The sequence below is a fragment of the Sapajus apella genome, unplaced genomic scaffold, assembly GCF_009761245.1.
Source record: "Sapajus apella isolate SASKATOON/1434 unplaced genomic scaffold, GSC_monkey_1.0 scaffold9, whole genome shotgun sequence".
Taxonomy (NCBI): domain Eukaryota; kingdom Metazoa; phylum Chordata; class Mammalia; order Primates; family Cebidae; genus Sapajus; species Sapajus apella.
In genome coordinates, this window is record NW_022436949.1 from 24,044,715 (window position 1) to 24,062,156 (window position 17,442).

Consider the following 17,442-nt stretch of genomic DNA (forward strand, 5'->3'; position numbering starts at 1 on the left):
TTCCTTCCTTCCTTCCTTCCTTCCTTCCTTCCTTCCTTCCTTCCTTCTTTCCTTCCTTCCTGTTTGTATTTTTGTAGACAGGTCTTGCTCTATTGCCCAGGGAGTGGCACAATCATAGCTCACTGCAGCCTCAAGCTCTCATGCTCAAGTGATCCTCCTGTCTCAGCCTCCCAAGAAGATGGGACTATAGATGTGTGCCTCTAAGCCTGGCTAACTTTTAAATTTTTTTTTTGTAGAGATGGGCTCTTGTTACGTTGCTCAGGCTGTTCTCAAACTCCTGGCCTCAAGCAGTTTTCCCACCTCAGCCTCCCAAAGAGTTGGGATTATAGCTGTGAGCCATCATGCCTGTCCCCTCACTGCCTTTCTATGCTTCCAGTTTCTCTTTGCCATTTACTGTTGACAAGAACCTCTACTTGATTTCTCACTGCCATTACCTTCATTGGTTACCAGCAGTGTACTAATCCATGTAGACTGTATTCAAGGTTCATTGCTTTTAGGTCTGCATTTTTTCTTAATACAGGGTCTCAGGGTGAATACTGCCTAGACAAGAGGTTTACTTGTTTTTGTATCAGTTTAACATAATGTTGAAATTTGCAAATGTCATATTTGTAGAATGAAAGAGATATTGGTCAAACAGTAAAAAGTTTCAGTGATGCAGTGACTAAATTGTAAATATCTAACAAATATCACAGTGACTAGTAATACTGTATTGTACGCTTAAAATTTGCCAAGAGAGTAAATCTTAAATGTTCTCATCACACACATAAAAAGGTAACTATGTGAAGTGAGAGATGTGTTGATTAGCTTAATTGTGGCAATAATTTCACTATATATATATGTATACATCAAAACTCACATTGTGCAACTTAGTTACAATTTTTATTTCTAAATTATGCCTTAATAAAGCTAGAAATAAAGAAAGTTACAATTTGGTGTGTAGAAAATGGCAATTTGATCAATGAATTATTTTGTTAGTTTCCATTTAAATTTGAATTTTTAGTTTAGTTTTTTCCTCTTAAGTGACATTGAAAGAGACTCAGTAAAAGTTTAGATAGGGTACAAATAAACATAATATTTTATTCTTATGCCATTTGGCCATAGCATTCTTTTGGTCCATTGTGCTATATCTTTTTTTTTAAAAAAAAATTCCAAATATGCCCAAGATGGCTGAATAGGAACAGCTCTGGAGTGCAGTTCCCAGTGAGAATGCAGAGGGTGAGTAATCACTGAATTTCTAAACAAATATTTACTGCCCACAGACCAGGAGATTCCCAGGCGGAAAAGCACCATAAGTTTCCAGCACAGCTGTTTCAGCCAGCGCAGCAGGTCTCTGCACAAAAATTCACACAAATCTGGGTGGCCATTTCAACTGGCACCTGGAATGCCTGAGTCACCCATTCAACTGAAGAAAAGGAGGCTGAAACAGGGAGCCAGGTGATCTGGCTTGGCTGGTCCCACCCCTACAAAGATCAGCTGTCTGAAGAGCTCTGGATTGAGTGTTTCACAGCAAGCACAGCTGGACCTGTGACAGTCCAGCTCTGCGAGGGGAAGGGTGTCTGCCATTATTGAGGCAGTCCACTATTACTGAGGCAGTCTGCCATTACTTAGGCAGTCCACCATTACTGAGGCAGACTGACATTACTGATGTAGTTCTAACTATAAACAAAACCTCAAGGAAGTTCACACAGCAGCTGGGCAGAGCCCACGGCAGCTCAGCAATGCCTCTGCTGGCAGACAGTGACCAGGCTAACTCCTCACTGGGCAGTGCATCTCTGAAAAAAGGCAGCAGCATGTCAGGAACTTATAAATAAAGCCTCACCATCCAAGGACAGAGCACCTGGGAAAAAAAGGCGGTTATGAGTTCCATTGCAGCAGACTTAAACGTACCTGCCCAGCAGCTCTGAACGGAACAATGGAGCTCACAGCACAGCACTTGAGCTCCTATAAGGGACAGACTGTCTCCTCAAGCAGCTCCCTAACTCCCTCTCTTTTGGTATAACTTTGGGTATACCAAAGAGACCCCTCATAAAGGAGAGCTCAGGCTGACATCTGGCGAGTATCCTTCTGGGACAAAGATAACAGAAGAAGAAACTGGCAGCAACCCTTACTGTTCTTCAGCCACCACAGGTGATCTCCAGGCAAGCAGGGTCTGGAGTAGAACCCCAGCAGTCCTACAGCAGGGGGGCCTGACGGTTAGAAGGGAAGCTAAAAAACAGAAAGAAATAACTTCATCATCAACAAAAAGGACGTCCACTCAGAGACCCCATCTGAAAGTCACCAATTACAAAGACCACAGATAGATAAATCCACAAAGATGGGAAGAAACCAGTGCAAAAAGGATGAAAACACCCAAAACCAGAACGCCTCTCCTCCTCCAAGGGATCACAACTCCTCACCAGCAAGGGAACAAGGCTGGATGGAGAATGAGTCTGATGAATTGACAGAAATAGGCTTCAGAAAGTGGATAATAAACTTCTCTGAGCTAAAAGAACATGTTCTAACCCAATGCAAAGAAACTAAGCAACTAAGAATGTTGAAAAAAGGTTTGATGAAATACTAATGAGAATAAACAACTTAGAGAAGAATATAAATGAATTGATGGAGCTGAAAAGCAACACGAGAACGTCGTAAAGCTTACACAAGTTTCAACAGCCAAACTGACCAAGCAGAAGAAAGGATATCAGAGACTGAAGATCAACTCAATAAAATAAAATGAGAAGGCAAGATTAGAGAAAAAAGAGTAAAAAGAAATGAACAAAGCCTCCAAGAAATATGGGATTATGTGAAAGGACCTAATCTACGTTTGATAGGTGTACCTTAATGTGACAGAGAGAATGAATCCAAGCTGGAAAATACTCTTCAGGATATTATCTAGGAGAACTTCCCCAACCTAGCAAGGCAGGCCAACATTCAAGTCCAGGAAATACAGAGAACACTACAGAGATATTCCTCAAGAAGAGCAACCCCAAGTCACATAATTGTCAGATTCACCAGGGTTGAAATGTAGGAAAAAAATGCTAAGGGCAGCCAGAGAGAAAGGTCAGGTTACCCACAAAGGTAAGCCCATCAGACTCACAGAGGATCTCTTGGCAGAAACTCTACAAGCCAGAAGAGAGTGGGGGCCAATATTCAACATCCTTAAAGAAAAGAACTTTCAACCTAGAATTTTATATCCAGCCAAACTAAGATTCATAAGCAAAGAAGAAATAATATCCTTTATGAACAAGCAGTTGCTCAGAGATTTTATCACCACCAGGCCTGCCTTACAAGAGCTCCTGAAAGAAGCACTAAACATAGAAAGGAAAAACCAGTACCAGCCACTCCAAAAAGGTACCAAATGGTAAAGAGCATTGATACCATGAAAACTGTGTCAACTAATGGGTAAAACATCCAGCTAGCATCAAAATGGCAGGATCAAATTCACACATAACAGTATTAACCTTAAATGTAAATGGACTAAATGCCCCAGTCAAAAGACACAGACTGGCAAATTGGATAAAAAGTCAAAATCCATTTGTATGCTGTATCCAGGAAACCCATCTCATGTGCAAGGACACACATAGGCTCAAAATAAAGGGATGGAGGAAGATTTACCAAACAAATGGAGAGCAAAAAAAAAGCAAGAGTTGCAATCTGAGTGTCTGATAAAATAGACTTTAAACCAACAAAGATCAAAAGAGACATAATAGTAAAAGGATCAATGCAACAAGAAGAGCTAACAATCCTAAATATATACACACCCAATACAGGAGCACCCAGATACATAAAGCAAGTTCTTAATGGCCTACAAGGAGACTTAGACTCCAACATAATAATAGTGGGAGACTATAACACTCCACTGTCAATATTAGACAGACCAACAAGGCAGAAAATTAACAAGGATATCCAGGACTCGAACTCAGATCTGAACCAAGCAAACCTAATAGACATTTACAGAACTCTCCACCCCAAATCCATAGAATATACATTCTTCTCAGTACCACATCACACCTACTCTAAAACTGACCACATAATTGGAAGTAAATCACTCCTCAGAAAACGTAAAAGAACAGAAATAATAACAAACATTCTCTCAGACCACAGTATAATAAAATTAGAACTCAGAATTAACAAACTAACTCAGAACTGCACAACTTCATGGAAACTGAACAACTGGCCCTTGAATGTTGACTGGATAAACAATGAAATGAAGACAGAAATAAAGATGTCCTTCAAAACTAATGAGAATGAAGACACAACATACCAGAATCCCTGGGACACATTTAAAGCAGTGTCTAGAGGAAAATTTACAGCAATAAATGCCCACATGAGAAGCAAGAAAAGATCTAAAATCAACACCCTATCGTCAAAATTGAAAGAGCTAAAGGAGCAAGATTAAAAAAACAAAACAAAACAAAACCTCAAAAACTGGCAGAAGACAAATAACTAAGATCAGAGCAGAACGGAAGGAGATAGAGACACAAAAAACCCTTTAAAAATTCAATAAATTCAGGAGCTGGATTTTTGAAAAGATCAACAAAATAGACTGCTAACCAGATTAATAAAAAAGAAAAATTCTGGAGAAGAATCAAATAGATGCAATAAAAAATGATAAAGGGAATATCACCACTGATTCCACAGAAATAGAAACTACCATCAGAGATTACTACAAACAACTCTATGCACATAAACCAGTAAACCTGGAAGAAATGGATAAATTCCTGGACACTTGCACCAAACCTAAACCAGGAAGAAGTTGAAATCCTGAATAGACCAATAACAGGGGCTGAAGTCGAGGCAGCAATTAATAGCCTACCAACCAAAAAAAGCCCAAGTCCAGATGGGTTCACAGCTGAATTCTACCAGACATACAAAGAGGAGCTGGTACCACTCCTTCTGAAACGATTCCAAACAATACAAAAAGGGGGAAATCCTTCCAAAATCATTTTATGAGACCAACATCATCCTGATACCAAAACCTGGCAGAGACTCAACAAAAAAGAAAACGTCTGACCAATATCCATGATGAACATAGATGCAAAAATCTTCAATAAAATACTGGTAAACCGATTGCAACAGCATATCAAAAAGTTTATCCATCATGATCAAGTAGGCTTCATCCTGGAGATGCAAGGCTGGTTCAACATACGCAAGTATATAAACGTAATTCACCACATAAACAGAACCAAACACAAAAACCACATGATTATCTCAATAGATGCAGAGAAGGCCTTCAACAAAATTCAAGAGACCTTTATGCTAAAAACTCTGAATAGACTAGGTATTGTTGAAACGTATCTCAAAATAATAAAAGCTATTTATGACAAACCCACAACCAGTATCATACTGAATGAGCAAAAACTGGAAGCATTCCCTTTGAAATCTGTCACTAGATAAGGATGCCCTCTCTCACCACTACTATTCAACATAGTATTGGAAGTCCTAGCCAGAGCGATCAGGCAAGAAAAAGAAATAAAGGGTATTCAGTTAGGAAACGAGGAAGTCAAATTGTCTCTATTTGCAGACAACATGATTGTATATTTAAAAGACCCCATCATCTCAGCCCAAAATCTCCTGAAACTGATAAGCAACTTCAGCAAAGTCTCAGGATACAAAATCAATGTGCAGAAATCACAAGCATTCCTATACATCAATAACAGACTTAAAGAGAGCCAAATTAAGAATGAACTGCCATTCACAATTGCTAAAAAGAGAATAAAATACCTAGGAATACAACTAACAAAGGATGTAAAGGACCTCTTCAAGGAGAACTACAAACTACTGCTCAAGGAAATTAGAGAGGACACAAACAGATGGAAAAACATTCCATGCTCATGGTTAGGAAGAATTAATATCTGGAAAATATCCATACTGCCAAAGTAATTTATGGATTCAACACTATCCCCATCAAGCTACCTATCACTTTCTTCACAGAACTGGAAAAAACCACCTTAAATTTCATATGAAACCAAAAGAGAGCCCACATAGCCAAGTCAATTCTAAGCAAAAAGAACAAAGCTGAAGGCATCATGCTACATGACTTCAAACTATACTACAAGCCTACAGTAATCAAAACAGCATGGCACTGGTACTAAAACAGAGATATAGACCAATGGAACAGAACAGAGGCCTTGGAGGCAACACCACACATCTACAACCATCTGATCTTTGACAAACCTGACAAAAACAAGCAATAGGGAAGGGATTCCCTGTTTAATAAATGGTGTTGGGAAAACTGGCTAGCCATGTGCAGAAAGCAGAAACTGGACCACTTCCTGACACCTTACACTAAAATTAACTCCAGATGGATTAAAGCCTTAAACATAAGACCTAACACCATAAAAACCCTAGAAGAAAACCTAGGCAAAACCATTCAGGGCATACACATAGGCAAGGACTTCATGACTAAAGCATCAAAAGCATTGGCAACAAAAGCCAAAAGAGACAAATGGGATCTAATTAAACTCCACAGCTTCTGTAAAGCAAAAGAGACAATCACTAGAGGGAACCAACAACCAACAGAATGGGAAAAAATTTTTGCAATCTACCCATCTGACAAAGGGTTAATATCCAGAATCTACAAAGAACTAAAGCAGATTTACAAGAAACAAACAAACAAACCCATTCAAAAGTGGGTGAAAGACACGGACGCTTTTCAAAAGAAGACACATATGAGGCCAACAAACATATGACAAAATGCTCATCATCACTGGTCATTAGAGAAACGCAAATCAAAACCACACTGAGATACCATCTCACGCCAGTTAGAATGGCAATCATTAAAAAATCTGGAGACAGCAGATGCTGGGGAGGATGTGGAGAAATAGGAACACTTTTACACTGTTGGTGGGAGTGTAAGTTAGTTCAAACATTGTGGAAGACAATGTGGCGATTCATTAAGGACCTAGAAATAGACATTTCATTTGACCCAGCAATTGCATTACTGGGTATATATCCAAAGGATTATAAATCGTTTTATTATAAAGAAACATGCACATGTATGTTCATTGCGGCACTGTTTACAATAGCAAAGACCTGGAACCAACCCAAATGCCCATCAATGGTAGACTGGACAAGGAAAATGTGGCACATATACACCACGGAATACTATGCAGCCATTAAAAATGATGAGTTCGTGTCCTTTGTAGGGACATGGATGAATCTGGAAACCATCATTCTCAGTAAGCTGACACAGGAACAGAAAATCAAACACTGCATGTTTTCAGTCATAGGTGGGTGTTGAACAATGAGAATACATGGGCACAGGGAGGGGAACATCACACACTGGGGTCTGTTGGCGGGGAATAGAGGAGGGACAGCAGTGGGTAGGGATGTTGGGGAGAGAGAACACGGAGAGAAATGCCAGATATAGGTCACAGGGGGGATGGAGGCAGCAAACCATATTGCCATGTATGTATGTATGTATGCAACAATCCTGCGTGTTCTGCACATTTACCCCAGAACCTAAAGTGCAATAAAATATATATTAAAAAAATAAATTAAAAGCCAAATATAATTTTTAAAAAATTAATGGAGATTTGTGGTTTCCAATAAAAACTAGAAGAGATAACTTTGTTATACAGCAATTTGTGATGTTATATGGATTTGCCTATGCCATAGGTCAAATATTATCCTCTGAAACCTAGCCACATTCAACAACAAAGGCTCATCTGAGATAATCTTTGTTCAATCCACCAATATCACCATTATCTAAAGGCTCTACTTTGTGGGAGGTGGGATAAGAGAGTAGAAAGGACATGTGTTTGAGTCAGACAGATCTGGTTTCAAATGCCAGCTCTGCCACCTCATATTTCTGTAATATTCATGAAGTCCCTTAATAGGTTTGGACATCAATATTCTAAATACCTCCTTCACAAGGTTACAGTGTGCTTTTGAGGAGATAATATATGTAAAGTGCTTGGAAAATAGGAGGCCCTCCTTCACCCTATTATATAAGGTACTGTGAATGATTGATAGTTTTCTGTGTTTTCAGGGAACCAGTGTGGCAGAGTGAAAAATATTAGGGTGGTGCAAAAGTAATTGCTGGGTTTGCCATTAAAAGTAATAGCAAGGTCTTTGAAGTTGTGCAAAAGCAGGTCTCAACTCCCTTGCCATTTTTTGATGGTCTGACTTTAGGCAAATTACTTAACCTCTTCGTTTTTGTTCCCCCGTGAAGACAAAAAGAAAAGCTCTTCTCTCTGCAGACACATGAGGATTCAGTGAGTTAAGATATATAAATATCTAGCACAATGCCTGGCATAGTAAATGCTCAGTTAAGAGTAGCCTCAGCTACAGTATTTCATGACTGTGGGATTAAGATTTATTTATTATGATTTTTTTTCAAAGTTCCTTTTATTTCCCCTATGTTCAAATGATCAAAACCTCCAGGATCACAATCAGTAATGTGAATGGCTCAGATCAATTTCTCAGATGAGAACTGAGTATTTAATTTCATTTCTGCTCCTGTTTGTTAAGGAGCAGAAAAGTGAATCTCACAGTTCCTCATGCTGCAGAGCAGAAAGATGCTCATCAGCTTCATGGAGGTGATTTTTCATGTCTCGAACAACCTAATCTTTGTGATTGATGACTGTTGTTTTAAGATTTTTAATAGTTCCTTCCAAAAGAATTTGTATTTCAGGTTATTGATTTCAAGTGAATTCCCCTGCTTTTCAATGCAACAGAATATATGATCAGTGAGGTACAGAGCAGTATCTATTTGATTAAAATTTCTTTAGCTTAATTTTCTTGTTGCTAGTAGCAACCAACAAAAGAAGAGGTCTAAAAGGACAGACAATAGCTACAATGATGGCAGTCCATGTTTTTATCTTTCCCCAGTTGTGATTTTAAAATAGCCTCTCTAGTGTTTGTCGTCATAAAAATGATTGCTGTATATGCCACTTTAGACATATCGACAAACCATCCACCTAAATAACCCCATCCGATTAATGAACTTCTTTACAGGGCTTGGGCAGTCAGCCTCAGGTCACATAAGCCATTGCTACGCTAGAGACTACAAGGAAGATGATACCTTTTATATCATAGAAATTATTTCCCAAATTAAATTTGCTATTAACTGGTATGTCTTGGATCAGCATAATATTGTATGTAGCAATAGCATTTACAGTTTTCATTAAAAAAATCTAGTTAGTGTCAATTGTTTAAAAAAACTGTATGTAGTATGTTAAATAATTTGGTGGTTATTTAACAGATTATGTGCAGTTCAGAGATATACTGGTATAGAGATATATGGAAATCGCTAAAGGAGGCTAAAAATATGCTCTTGGCAGAGCTGTTCATAATACAGTGAAATTCTACTAGAGTGCTTTCCAAGGGCAAAAGAAGAATATCTCTGCAAGCAGGGAAATATTAACTTTACAGGAGCATAAACCACCTTTGGGATGTTTGTTGGGTCTTCAAAAATTGAGCCTGATTTGCAGGAAAAAAGAAAAACCCTCTGGATCAGCATATTGCATGATAGTTTCTCCTTCCTCTGACACCTTGCTCATTTGCAAGTCAATAGAGAGAACCTCCTAGTACATGATTGATCTCTGCATGCTATGGTGCTATTTGTCTGACTCCTGGGAATATCATCTTTGCGTGGACAGGATTTCCAGAGGGGTGGCCATTATCAAACTTACAATAAGACTCCTGCTGGTTGAGAAGCCTTTTTGGTGAGAATCATAGGTGCTCAATTATATTTCTTGAGGCTAAGGAAAGGTCTCCATTCACTCTATGTTAAAGGACAGGATTCCTTAGGAGGAACACTTTAGGCTGCTAACAATTATGGCACAACTGCTGATCAGAATGTTTTCTAGTCAGCTGGGGATTCGTGGAGCCTGTACTTCCAATGAGAGGAAGCCCTTAGCAGCAAGATTTGACACAAGAAGCGTGATGCAGGGACAGCCTCTGAGCTGGGTGAGGGACCGGGGCAGGGTAGGAAGCCAAGAAGACATACGGCGAGGATCAAAAATATTGTGTCCACTTCATACATTTTTCTGATGCTTACACTTAAGACTTTTTCTAATTAAAAAAAATGGGCTCTTAAATTTGGTCTAGCCAAAGTCACTAGACACTAAAAGGAACAATTCCCCTTTTGCCTTCCTTCTAAATCTGTACATGGTTGCAACACCCTGCTTGGCTCCTTGCTTACATTCACCATAGGTGGGGAAGATCAGAACTCCCCAGCGATGTGTACTGGCCAGTGAATGCTGCCAGGGCAAAGTTGATAAACTAAAGAAATGATGACTCAAGAAACTATTAACCAAGTCCTAATCTCTGCTTGCCTCTTCCATCATTAGAACTAGAAAAAGATTAGAGTCCTGTGTGTCTCTAGGGGTACACTGTGTATGCTATTATCAAACCAGGAAAGATATTTGTTTCTGGGAAGAAAAATTTGGCTCAGGCACTGATCATGAGGCATTAGTTCATTTACTGAGCCTGCACCTTTTTCAGCACTGCTCACTGTACCCTGTGAAGGTCACAAGATCCCTATCCTATCACAGGTCTAGGAGGATACGTATTCTTGCTCGGTTATTCCCACCCATGATGCTTAATAAAATTCAATCACACTTCTTTCATTAGTTTTAAGTCATTTCCATTTTCTCTTTGCACTTGGTATACCTACGCTCACTGTATTGCTTGGATTTTCTCAACTTGTCTCAGCTACATGGGAGTGATGAAAACTCCGGATCTAGAGGCAGAGGATTCCCTTCGAGGATAAATTGCTTTCAGACTGGAGCATTTATTTGTTTATTTATTTAGAGACAGAGTCTCGCTCTTGTCATTCAGGCTGGAGTACAGTGACGCAATCTTGGCTCACTGCAACCTCCATCTCCCGGGTTCAAGCAATTCTCCTACCTCAGCCTCCTGAGTAGCTGGGATTACAGGTGCCCACCACCACACCTGGCTAATTTTTGTACTTTAGTAGAGACAGGTTTTTACCATGTTGGCCAGGCTGGTCTCAGGTAATCCACTTGCCTCAGCCTCTCAAAGTGATGGGTTTACAGGCACGCACCACTGTGCACGGCCTATTTATTCATTTTTAATTAAGTCTGAAAAATGTCATTAAAAATAGCTTCATCAGCATAGGTGAGAAATAAGAGAATCCTGGCCTCAAATAATTTGGTCTTGAGAATGTACAAACTTGATACAATGAAATAGTAATTTATGAAATTAAAGCTGTACCTTCTGGAATAGAGATGTTCAAAGATGCTTAATGACTGGAGGGTACTTGAGGGCTGAGGAATTTTTGATGCTTCATGACAGCAGGAACAGTATTTTTCTTATTACTTTATCATCTGGCACAGAATTATCACTCAATATATATTTTCTGAAAGAATGAATGAATCATCTTTAATTTTGAGGTACTATCTTCTACTCTAAAGCTTACTTCTTTAGATCCTGTATTTATTTATGCATCAAATACTTATTAAAAATACTTCATGCTAGGTACTCTCCTGGGTCATGAATATAGAAAAAAATGAATAAAATTTGATACATGCCCATAAAGAGATTTCGGTCTGATATTTGCAATGCTTAGATCTATAGAGTGACGCTGTTTGTCTGCAGACTTTTTTCAATTCATTCCTGATAACATTAAAAACAATTTTTTTCTTTATTTTTAAAAATTTGAATGACTAGCCTTCATAACGTTTCTCCTCACAATTGTCCCATTTCTACAAAATCTTCACAAGCCTTCGATTTTGAGAAACTCCAATATTTGTGTGAACTTGCTGAATTAGATTCGTCCACAGCCGCCTTCCTTCCCTCCCCCACTTCTTCTTTTCTTTTACATTGACTATCTTCTAGATATGAATTGTGTGGTAATTCTTCCAATATGATTATCAGGATGTTATTATCGCGTATGGGGTGAGGGGCGGGGGCTATTGTTCTGCTTATCATAGACCTACTGGGTTCTTAAAAAATAATTTGTTTCTTTCCAGTTGAAATGGATTCTGACCTCCAAATCTTGGCCAAAATACTGAGATGATCTTTCCTGCCCTAATTCCAGTAGTAATGGTACCTGATGCAATACTTTTGTGGAAGAGGACATCACATGGTATATAAGAATGAAATCTTTATGTGTGTATTTGGGCAGGTAATATATATTTTAGTGAGCTAAAAATGAACTTGGTTTTGCAAAATATCACCTTATATTTTGGCACTTTTACTAGTAGTGTCACAGTGGGTGATTTTAGTAATGGTGTATGAATGTTATATAGTACAGTGTATTATTTTCTAATTTTTGTCCTTATCTTTTTGTTCTTTTATATTTTTTTCCAGAGAAACTAGAGAAAAGCTTTGCAACATTCTATTTGGAATAGAAGGTGTGGGTTGCAATCACTGAGGTGATGTAATTACCATTATTCTTTTGAAGTTAATTTTAGACCAGGATAGTTTATAAGGTATAGCAAATCATCTATAAACATTTAATATGCCAGTCACTGTGGGGCTATAGGAATAAAATGTGCTCCTGCCCCTGAGGAATCCACAGTTTACTAAAAGCAAAAGGGCATGCACAAAAGAGGTAATTAGCAGCCAGTAAGAACAAGAATCATGCGAGAAAATTAAATAGTGGGGATTCAAATCTTATTGGTAGATGACATTCAGACTTTAAACATTCAAGCAAAGATATTTTCTTGAGAACTGGAGGTGAATGTCACTTGCTTAAGTTCATATTTGGAACAAAGGAAGTTCACAATTATACATGTTGAAATAAAATTTAGGATGTGGAAAATCTTTAAATTTACTATTTCTTCATAAGGTCATATTTAGAGATTTGGTGGTGTTAGTGAAGAGGAAACAAGGTGCAGAACATGTAAATAGTTATTTCAGAAATTAGAAAAGAAGTAAAAGCAGTTAAAACATGTTTTTGTTGTTGGGATTTTTGTTTATATAAGACCATTGAGTGAACATGCCTGGTGAGTGTGAGGACATAAGTCTGCGGGTAAGAAATAACAGGATAGTTCTTGCTCTTTTGTTTTGTTTTTCTGTGACAGCGTCTTGCTCTGTCACCCAGGCTGCAGTGCAGTGGCGCAGTCACAGATCACTGCCAGCCTTGACCTCCTGGGCTCGAGTGATCCTCTTGTTTCAGCCTCCCAAGTAGCGAGGACTACAGGTGAGCACCACCACCCTTGGTTAATTTAAAGTTTTATTTTTTTTAGAAACAGGGTCTCACTGGGCTGCAATGAGTGATAATTGCACTACTGTAGTCCAGCCTGGTTGACAAAGCAAGACTTTGTCTCAAAAGAACAAAAAAGCTCTCTGTGTGGATATGGCCAAAGTTAAGTTGGGGCCATATTAAATGTGGTTACAATTACTGGAGCCAAAGCAGGAATGAAGCTATTTAAGAGCTATCGCCTTGGGTCATGAAGTCTGCATTCATTACCACCTTCACCTAAATCACATTTTATTCCACTTGGAAGCAGGGTTGGTAGTTTCTGGTGGGCCATAAAATTCAATGACAGAAATTCCAATCAAATAAATAGATGGCCATCCAGCCTTTAAAGTCATACCTACATAACACCAAAATAACTTGCCCTATATCTGTTTTCCTTGCTAGGATTTATTATTCTGGCTACATATGGTCTTTGTCGTTAAACCCATGCTGCAAATTAGCCAACAGTAAGTGCTGAAAAAAATCTAAAAGGAAACTTAGATCGAGCTTTTTATTTTAGAAATGAGAACTGTAGAGATGAACTAGAGAAACAATGGAATACTCTTCCGTGGCTGAGTCCTGCTGAAGCCCGCTGGTGACACGCAGAAGCAGGTAATGATGAATGTGCATAAGTAGATCTTTGATTTGCTTAGGACATAAATGTCTGAATGACATGAACCCAGTAATATCAAATGCTATTCCCTATGAAGAAAGATAAGCGAAGTCCTTTGAAATTTGGATAGTAGACTAGTGTTTGGACAAGCTGAGTCAATGATTCCATAAGTTTTATACTTAAATTAGTTTTGGATTGCTGTTCTTTCAAGCAAGAAACAATTTTTGCCTTTAAAAACAGCTTCAATTGTTTATTAAGCTGTTTTGTTTTTCATGTCAGAAACTTATTTTCAAGGCAGGGGCCTTTCTTTATTTAATATTGCTCACGCCTTCAAAAAATTGAACGCTTCAAAGGAAACTAAAGCTGGGTGCATATAACTGACTTAAGAAAGCAGTTGAAGCCCCACATCGTTCCTGCTTGTGAAAAGTAGGTTTTTTTGTTTTGTTTTGTTTTGAGATGGAGTCTTGCTCTGTCTCCAGGCTGGAGTGCAGTGGCACGATCTTGGCTCACTGCAACCTACACCTCCCAGGTTCAAGTGATTCTCCTGCCTCAGCCTCCCAAGTAGCTGGGACTACAGGCGCACACCACCACACCCAGCTATTTTTTGTATTTTTAGTAGAGATGGGGTTTCACCATGTTGGCCAGGATGGTCTCAATCTCTTAACCTTGTGATCTGCCTGCCTTGGCCTCCCAAAGTGCTGGGTTTATAGGCGTAATCCACCGTGTCCAGCCAAACAAGTAGTTTTGGCTTAAATTTTCCAAATTAGTTGTCTTATTTACCAGGTTATTGTTCAATTTCCTAGTTGCATTGCCTGGGTCCACTCTCAGTATGGCAGAAGTATAGTGATGAAAAATTTGGTCAGTGATTTGTTGTGGCCAGTCTATAAATTCGGTGAAAGGCAGGAACCTGGGAGTGTTAGTACCTAAACCATACAAGGTGAGCTTTATGTTTTGCAGTGGCTGAGTCCTATGAACTCTGGTCATAACACATTAATTCCTTGTTAACAGAGAGCCACTCTTTGACATCCGAGTTTCCTTGAAAGTGATTATATAGTCATAGATTCTTAATTAACTTGGAGCTTTGATGTGTATGGTATCAAAAACTTAGTGTATAATATTGTCTATCGTTAAGAAGAATTGGCTTGTTAGAAAGCACAATTAGATGCTAATTTAGACCCACCTTTGAAGTGTAACAAAATATTAGTACAGGATTTTTATAGAAATGTTATGTTTTTGCCTTTTAAAAAGAACCTGGGCAACTTACCTGCTTCAGCAACCTTTGGTTTTATGAATACCCTCCTTTACTCAACTGTCGTCTCCCCATTCTTTTAGCACTTACATACTCAAGTGAACTTGTGGATCTGTTACTTGTAATCTACTTTTTTTCTTTTTTTTTGAGACAGAGTTTTACTTTTGTTGCCCACGCTGGAGTGCAGTGGCATGATCTCGGCTCACTGCAGCTTCCGTCTTTCAGGTTCAAGTGATTCTCCTGTCTCAGCCTCCCTAGTAGCTGTGGTTACAGGCGTCTGCCACCACGCCCAGCTAATTTTTCTATTTTTAGTAGAGATGGGGTTTCACCATGTTGACCAGTCTGGTCTCAAATTCCTGACCTCAGGTGATCTGCCTGCCTTGGCCTCCAAAAGTGCTGTGATTACAGGTGTGAGCCACGGCGCCCAGCTCTTGTTATATATTTCTACCTCAACAGTGGTTATATTGGAACTTGAGTTTTGCAAGATATTTAATTTTTCCTTAAATTATTTTGGTGGAACAAGGATAATACTATTCACCTTGCATATTTATTTTACTGATGTACATAAAATGCATGTAAAGTTTCTGCTGCTTAATAAGTGCTCAGGAAACTAATGAGGATGCGTGTTCATCCAGAGACATGATGGTGGTTTCTCTTTAGGGTGAATATTCAAGAAATACTGTTAAATCACAAGCTACTCAGATGCAAACACAAGAGTGCATGCTGGAACTGGCTTATAAAAATGCAAGCCAGCTGGCTGCCCTAGAAAAAGCCTGAGGAAAAAGGCTTCTTCATCTAATTCATAAATGGGAAATTGAATTTCCAGGCTTAGCTGGCTTATTTTATCTTCTTTTGTTTGTTTGAACTATGTATTGCTGAATAACTGTGACAACATTGAAAAGAGGGTTCATGAGTAAAGCAAGAGTTGATCTTTCACAAAGCAGTGCTATAATGATTTCTTTGGGAGAGGCTATACATGATTCTATGCAGGGGGTACTCTGTATGAATGATGTAGCCTCAGGTTAGAACATTTGAAAAGCAGCAAAGGAAAACCCCCTGCCCAACTTATTAGAGGTCTGTGTGTATCTCACATGACTATATTATATATATGTGTGTGTAATATATATATACGCATACCACTGGTATTTATTTTCACATGGTTTTTAATTTTTATTTTATTTCATTTTTTAAATAGAGGCAGGGTCTTTCTCCATCACCCAGGATGGAATGTGGTGGTGTAATCATGGCTCAATGAAGCCTCAAACTTGAACTCCTGGGCTTAAACAATCCTCTTGCCTCAGCCTCTTGAGTAGCTGGGACTACAGGCACATGCTACTAGGTCCAACTAATTTTTAATTTTTTTTTTTTTGTAGAGATGGTGGGGGGACATCTCTCTATGTTTCCCAGGTTGGCCTTGAACTCGTGGCCTCTAGCAATCCTTCTGCCTTGGCCTCCCAAAGTGCTGGGGTCATAGGCATGAGCCACCGTACCCACCCTATTTTTTACACTTTTATGTACTCTCTCAAGTATCATAGGGCTGGAAGCATTTTGCTCTCGGTGTATTGGGTGTAATTTATGTTCTGTCAATGAAATGCAATCATGCAATAATCCAAAGGCAGAATAGAGGCTTAGAGAACCCATGTGTTAAAAAAAATAATTCCGTTGACATATAAATAATACTTTTCCTAATTTATTGATTTTGCAAATTTGGAATTGTGAAGAATCCCCCCTCCCCAAGAAAAACCTGCCTGTTCAGCACTCCTTGCAATGATTGAATCCTTTACCAGACAAACAGGATGAATGAATTATCTTTTCTTCTTTTCCTTTGGCTTACTTTTTATGTGACATTGTTTGAGAGACTTGAGCACAGTATTTTAAAACAGATAACAGGGTTGTCACCTTTGACTGGCACAAATTTAGTAGCAACAGTAGGGCGTTTTATGACAATTTCTTTACAGTATGAAATCCCAAAGTTATTCTCTGTGCCTTCATGATGAAATGACATTGAGTGGCAATATTTAAGATGGTGATTGGGAGGAAAGGCAAGTGTGAGAAGGGCAGCCTGATTTTCATGAAACGAAACAGCCCTAGACTTGCAGAATGGTAATCGTATTACTGAACAATGTGATGATTCTCTCACATGAATAGATCACTTCCAGGAGGCATTCAGGCAGGCAAACTATCGAGAAGATCTGGCCTTTGATAAACACATCCACTTTAATAGCAGTTTCTGAGATGAAATGTTTGGATTTGTGGAACCCAATCACTGCAGCTTGAAAATATGAAATAACTTCCTAGTGAACTGCCGTGAAAACCATTACATTATGCCAGAATTTTCCTTTCAGTAAGACATGGGATGTTATTAATTGATTAATCCCCCTCCTTATTCTTAAAAATGATTTAAGAAGGCCAGCCGTTTGCTCCAGTGGAAAAGTACTGCTTCTT

General features: G+C 38.8%; 1 long non-coding RNA gene across 1 annotated transcript in view; it reads left to right on the top strand.

Annotated features, from left to right (window-relative positions):
* LOC116551167 overlaps nt 1-13,074 on the top strand; it is a 39,413-nt gene extending 26,339 nt beyond the window's left edge. Inside the window, exon 3 of the long non-coding RNA XR_004268747.1 lies at nt 11,922-13,074. This is a non-coding gene — a long non-coding RNA (uncharacterized LOC116551167). The remainder of the gene's footprint in view (nt 1-11,921) is intronic.
* The last annotated feature ends 4,368 nt before the right edge of the window (nt 13,075-17,442 follow it).